Source organism: Chelonia mydas, chromosome 2 (genome assembly GCF_015237465.2).
Source record: "Chelonia mydas isolate rCheMyd1 chromosome 2, rCheMyd1.pri.v2, whole genome shotgun sequence".
In the NCBI taxonomy this organism is placed as follows: Eukaryota; Metazoa; Chordata; order Testudines; family Cheloniidae; genus Chelonia; species Chelonia mydas.
Genome location: NC_057850.1, coordinates 37825357 through 37832309, shown reverse-complemented (window position 1 = coordinate 37832309; position 6953 = coordinate 37825357).

Genomic DNA, 6953 nt, shown 5'->3' with positions numbered 1-6953 from the left:
TGGGCCCCCCTTATCCCTGTCAGCCGTGCCCTCCCCGCCCCCCGGAGCCAGGGCCGCGCTGAGTCGCGGGAGCAGATCCCCAGCCACGGCTGGCAGTCGGGGGCCCTGGCGCGGGCCGGGAGTGGATCCCCGGGCGGGGAGCCTGGGGCCGGGCCGGGAACGGAGCTGGGTGGCGCTCCCTCCCCACCCCCTGTGGGGGGGCTGTCCTGGGTCCCGGCCGTGCCCCCCTATGGGGGGGACACCCCACAGTTTGGGGATCGCTGATGTACAGGGTTTCGTTTGGTTCAATGGCTTTCAGCACCCCCACTATAAACATTGTTCTAGCACCCCTCTGGCCAATCCCTGCGAGCTTTGATCGAGCAGCGAAGCCTGGCTGCAGGTGCGGGGACCGGGGCAGGGCGCTAAGCTAGCACATGCAGCCCCACATGCGTTACTCCAACTCACAGCTAGCTCAGGTAGGGCTGTTTAGGGGTGCTTCAGTCACACCTCCTGTCTGCAGTGTTCATGTACAACTTCAGGGGTTCGGGTACCAAGGCAATGCCTGCCTTAAAATAACAGAAATAGCTCATCAGGCTTGAAGTGATAGCAACTAGCCAGAGCATAGGAACATAGAAACCTCCACACTGGATCAGACCAGACCTGCATCCAGTGCAGCAGCCTGTCTCCAACAGTGGCCAGCACCAGGTGGTAGGGGTAAGAACCCCACAGTCAGTGGATGTGGGATGGTATGCATCCCCACAGTAGGTCCATCCTGATCTCTAATAGTTAGAAAAATGCACCAGCATTTAACGTAAAGGTTTGTTTCAGCTCAGTAACACCTAAAGAAGTGGTTATACACTTAAAACTCTTGCATCTAAAACAGCCTTTCCTATATTAGAAGAAATTATTTCCATGTGTGTAAGGTTTGTAAATTAACTTGGTAAACTTGCTAATTAATGAGCATGCAGCTCTTTAGCCCTCAGCTTTTTAAAATCTAACGGAAAAGAAATATCCTCTTTACAACATGGCTGCCTTTAAAGAAAATAAAAGTGGCACTGATACTGAATTTGCTTGTAAAAGCAGGCTAGTTTGCTCATGGCAGCATGCTGGAAATTAACATGAGGGGGAAAGTATTTCACCAGTATGCTGAAGAGTGACATTGGGACTGTTCAGGGCTGCTGTCAGAAGCTACAAATTAGTTTTATAAGAACATAAGAATGGCCATGCTGGATCAGACCAAAGGTCCATCTAGCCCAGTATCCTGTCTTCTGACAATGGCCAATGCCAGGTGCTTCAGAGGGAATGAACAGAACAGGTAATCATCAAGTGATCCATCTCCTGTCCCCCATTCCCAGCATTATGCCTGCTTTAATAGTGCCTTATAATTAAGGCTAAGATTTTGTCATGGATATTTTTAGTAAAAGTCAGGGATAGGTAACGGGCTTCCATGAATTTTTCTTTATTGCCCGTGACCTGTCTGTGACTTTTACTAAAAATATCCATGATAAAATGGGAAAGGGCTGGGCAGCTGCAGGTGGCTGGGAGCCCTGGGGCCCCCACCACACTTGGGGGCTCAGAGCTCCAGGGTCCCTCTGCCCCGCCCCCTGCAGTGGAAAGCTGCAGTGTCCCCCTGCCCCCTCCCCAGCAGTGGGGGGCTGTGGGAATCCCCCTGATGACACAGTGAGGAGCAGTGGGAATCCCCCTGATGACACAGTGGGGAGCAGTGGGGATCTCCCTGCCCCCCTATGGTGGCTAGGGGCTCTGGGGGTCCCCCTGCCTGCTCCCCAGCAGTGGGGAGCTGCAGGAATCCCCCTGATACTGCTGCAGTGGGGAGCTGTGGGGGGCCAGGGGCTCCAGGGGTCCCCCTGCAGCAGAAGGGAGCTGTGGGGATCCCCCTGACACCGCCGTGGTGGGGAGCTGTTGGAGTACCCCTGTGACACTCTGTATCTCAGGGGAACACCCTGCACCCCCATATTCATTGTTATACAATGATTGTGTGGTATCCAATGCAAAGTTTGTCATGTAGAGTGTCTTCGGAAGGCTCATGATGCACTGATCATTGTTGTTATAGTAATCTTATAGTAATGTTATCGGCTGCAATTTCATGTATATAGTTATGAGGCTGGAAATGTGTCCTCATGGCTTAAAACAAGCCCGGGCAAAACTCTCCAGGAACAGAGGGGCAGTTCACACCTCATCAGGGCATGTATGGGACAAACCGAGCCCAGCCTCACAGGAACAAAGGACACTGGCCTAGGCAGCAACAAAGGATCTGTTGGACTCTCGAGTGAGTCATCCCCGTTCCCTTGGTCAGTTTGTGATTACGATGAAGTAATGCTCACCTGACCCTGAAGAGGTGGTGGGGGGGGGGGGGGCAAAGCCAAGAGGGAAGAAAGAACATGATAAAAGGGAGAGACGTTTGCCATGCACTCTCTCTCTTCCACCTCCATCTACAGACACCACCACCAAGCGAGTGAAGTGCTGACCAAAGGGGAAAGCCTGGCTGAAGGGCAACCAGCCAGCCTGTAGTGAAAAGTGTCTAAGTTTGGAAGGGCACTGAAAGTGTTAAGATCAGCTTAGAATGCATTTTGCTTTTGTTTCATTTGACTAAATCCGACTTCTTATGCTTTGACTTATAATCACTTAAAATCTGTCTTTTGTAGTTAATAAATTTGTTTGTTTATTCTACCTGAAGCAGTATGTTTGGTTTGAAGTGTGTCAGAGACTCCCCTTGGGATAACAAGCCTGGTGCACATCAATTTGTTTGTTCAACTGATGAACTCATATAAGCTTGCAGCATCCAGCGGGCATAATTGGGCACTGCAAGATGGAGGTTCTGAGGGTTGTGTCTGGGACCGGAAATATTGGCTAATGTCATTCGGTTGCACAATCCAAGGAGCAGCTTACATGTAAGAGGCTGTGTGTGAACAGCCCAGGAGCGGGGGTTCTCACAGCAGAGCAGGGTAAGGCTGGCTCCCAGAGTTGAGGATTGGAGTGACCTAGCACATCACCAGTCCCGATAACACCAGGGGAACGTCACACCCCTTTCCCCCATGCTGGCCAAGGGCTGTGAGGGTCCCCCTGCCATGCTACAGCGGCTGGGAGCTGCGGGTGTCCCTCTGTCCCCCGCAGTGGCTGGGAGCTGCATGGTATCCGCCCTACCTGCGGCAGCTGGGTGCTTGGGGGTCCGCTGCCTCAGGCAATATGTCACAGCTCCCTGCCGCAGGGGCTCAAATCACGGGGGTCTTTGGAAGTCATGGATTCCATGACTTCTAAAACCTCCATGACAAAATTGTAGCCTTACTTATAATTCAACATTTTTTGGCCTTAATTTAGCATAAAATAGTGAGAAATCTTTTCTTTTCGTGCTTCTCCTTTTGGTAATTCTCACTTTCCACTGACATTTCTTAATAAGGCTGTGCACATTTTTATTTTGAAAACAATGATCTTAAGAATATAATTTTCAGTCATTTAAAAAGAAGTTCATCTCAGGCCATTTGAAAAAAGAAACAGTGCTGGCGACGGTGCCACACAGACAGCCCTGGAGCTGTAAGTCTTCACTATGTACGGAACAGGTACAGCACGGACAGGGACTGCGCAAGCTTCCCGCACCCTGAGGAACACAAAGTCTATCCCAGCTAAGTTTTGTGCATAAGATTAATTGCTAGTGATGTTACTGTTTCTCTTTGCACAGTCACAGATTCTTTTCCCTCACAGAGAACTGGTTATATCATCTTACATATACTTAGTCTGATCTTCATTTTGTTTTGAATTATTTCTTTCACAGTGTGTTTTCTTTTATTCTCTTCACAAAACTTTCTGTCCAGATTCCTTACAATGGAGTAACAATTTGTTCAGACCATTTCACAGGGACCTGTTACGCAATTCCCCTTACGGTCACAGGTCTACTGGAGTCTTTGGCATTCCTCGTAGTCAGCATTCCCATGATAAAAGTGTGCACCTACAGGTTAGGCTGGTCTACAAATGCTGTGGCTGGGGCATAAGAGCAAGTTGTGACACTTTTGAAATTCTTTCCTTTACATCAGGTAGTGGTTAAAGTGTATTCTGCCCTATTTGGAATTTATTATAGGCCCCCATGATAAAAGTAACATTGCCAAATGTTTACTGTCAGTCTACCATGGCTGGCCTTGCACTTTGACAGGAATCAAAGGAATATATGCATCAGACATAAGTGAAACACTTGGACCATTTTGAGAATGGGCAGCAGGTAGCATAGGCAGGGGAAGGCTGTGCCTCCCCGAACAGCCTGGTGTGGCCCTGCCCACACTCTGCCCCCGACACTCTCTTGCCTGCTTCAGTTCCCTTCCCACTCCTCTGTGGCCGAGAGGCTGGGGCAGGCATCCAGGCTGGGGCAATTGCACACAAGCCTGGGGCTGAGACCATGCTGTGCTACCTGTCCATAGGGGTGCTGGGACTGGGCTGCCCGCCCAGTGCTCTGAGGCTGGGGGCGCTCCGTCCACGCTGTCTACATGGCGCTCTGGGGCTGGGGGTGCTCCAGCCATGTGCCACCCGCCCAGCGCTGGGGCTAGGGGCACTCCAGCGGTAGGGGTGCTCTGGCCACACCGCCCGCCCGGCACTCCACTAAAGAATGTATATTTGTTCATACTGGAGGGTTGATGCAAGTGGAAAGCAGTGCTCGGTCTATGAATGGTCCTTCCTGCTGGTTCCCATTGCTGAGGGGCAGATGAAAGTTTGGGTTTGCTGGGGCAATAAAGACTCTTTTATCCTAGTTAACTGTTAAATACAAGCCACTGCTTGGAACCTAATCTTGCCCCAGAAGGAACCTGAGGTATGAAAATAATAATTAGAGACTTTTACCAAACAACAGCAAAGGTTCTGATCTGATTCTTGATGTTTGTTAAAGCCTAATACCAACAATATTTCTTATTCATTGTTAACATTTTTTGGCATTCAAATGATTTCCCATCACATGCTGCTAAAAATGTTTGTACATTTTTAAAAGTAGCAGCTGTTACTATTAAGACAATAATGGACTACAGGTAATTTAAATTATTTTAAAGCAGCAATGATTTCATTCTTCAGAATGACAGTATAATGGGTATGATTAATGAAGATAATTGCTACCATCCACAGCTTAAGCAAAAGGTGGCTATTGTAGTTATTAGCATTGTTCTACTGTTCATTGTAGGCCTGTACCTTTAAGTTTAGTATGAGATCCAGGTGAAAACTTTAAATCTTTAAAAGAACATTTCAAGCAGTTAATAGATGTTTAGTAATTGCTACTCATCATTTATACCCCTGACAAATCTTTCCCTATTGAAGTTTTTCAGCCAATTTGTATCATATGTACCGTAATTTTCAACTGTCCAGTTATTTAAGTGTTGAGCTATGTGAATTTACTAAAAACAGTGATGTTTATTTCTAAAACAAGCACAAGTTGTAGATAATTGAAACAGATCAGACTTCAAAGTTGAGAACATGAAAGTGTTGTAAAACACTTCAAACTGTTAACCCTTTTAAAAAACTGACTAGATCAACATCCACTTCATTTGTGAAGTACTGTCCTGTTCATAAATCCCACTATCAAATTTTGTGATTTTACAGAGACATTTTCCTAGTTTAAACAGCCTTTCCCACCCCCCCACCCCCCTCCGTTGCTGTGTGAAAGTGTGAAGCTCTGGGGTACAATCCAGACCAATGAGGGGTTGTGTCACTGCCAGCCCTGCAACCTTGGATGCCTCACAATGCTTTGCTGTCGTAGCTCCCAACCTGGGTCGCTCACAAACAGCATGCAGGTCACACCCTAAGTGTCTGTGTATAGGTGCAGCCCTTGTCCAGCAGTTCCGATCCCAGCAGCCTGACAGCAACACTCCAGTCGCACTCTGGCTTCCACCAGCCTTGGTTACTACTTCCAGGATCACCTCAACACAGTGATTTCCCCCAAAATGTGTTTTCTGCACTGTCCAGCCCTTTTCTGGATAGGTCAGATATTAGAGGTCTGTTGCCCAATATTCAACAGTTTGTTACTTCAACTGGAGTTACCAAACAGTTCAATCATAAGGATCTGCACACCATACTACAAAGCACGGACAAACACAACACATGGTCAGAAGAATCATCCAGCCCAACTTCGCATTCAGTCAGACTCCTGCAAGCTGGCACAGAAGGATTCCTGACAGTCCTCATAATATCCACCCCACCAGCTTGTGCAAAATATTGGGATCAAAAACTGGTCAAGGATTGGCCAGGTGAAATTCGCAGGGTCTGCAGTGTGCCCTGGAGACAGCCAAGGAACCTCCCTCTCAGTAGTTCTTACAACCCAGGGTGCCTCAACTGAGAAAGTTCTCCCTGTAGCTTGGTCCTGTCTGAAATTAGGGACCAAGAACAGCCTTAGCATAATCGCTGGGCATGGACTCATCATTTTAGAGGTTACATTTTGAAGGACTATATATATGAACACTTAAGAACTTGTCTACACAGGGAAAGAAACCTGGAATAGCTAGTGAAAAAATAGTTATTGTGCTTTAAATTCACACCCTAACTATTTTGCACTAACTTCCCCCTGAATTCCCTGTGTAGACAAGTCCTAAGACCTTTACATATGTTCTTAGGCATATTAGCAGCCAATGTAGATTCCACAGTGTGCGTTAATAGGCATAACTGATTCCCTTGCTCTTATGCCAGGAAGTACAACAACAGCTGCATTCAGCAACTACTGCAGTCTCCAGATCAGCATCAAGGGAAGCTCAGTTAGGAGCATGGAGGCATTGTAGTAGGCTTGCTGCCCTTGATAAGGAAGAGCATAAATGATCATGGCAAGGTATGTGTCCAAGGGAAATGGGTGGCCCTCCCAGATAAATCCAGAGATGGCAACACTGAGCTGCACTCAACCACAGTCTCAATATTTAAATGGCTCAACTTGATTATCATACACATTGTAAGGAGAGTGATCACTTTAGATAAGCTATTACCAGCAGGAGAGTGTGGTGGGA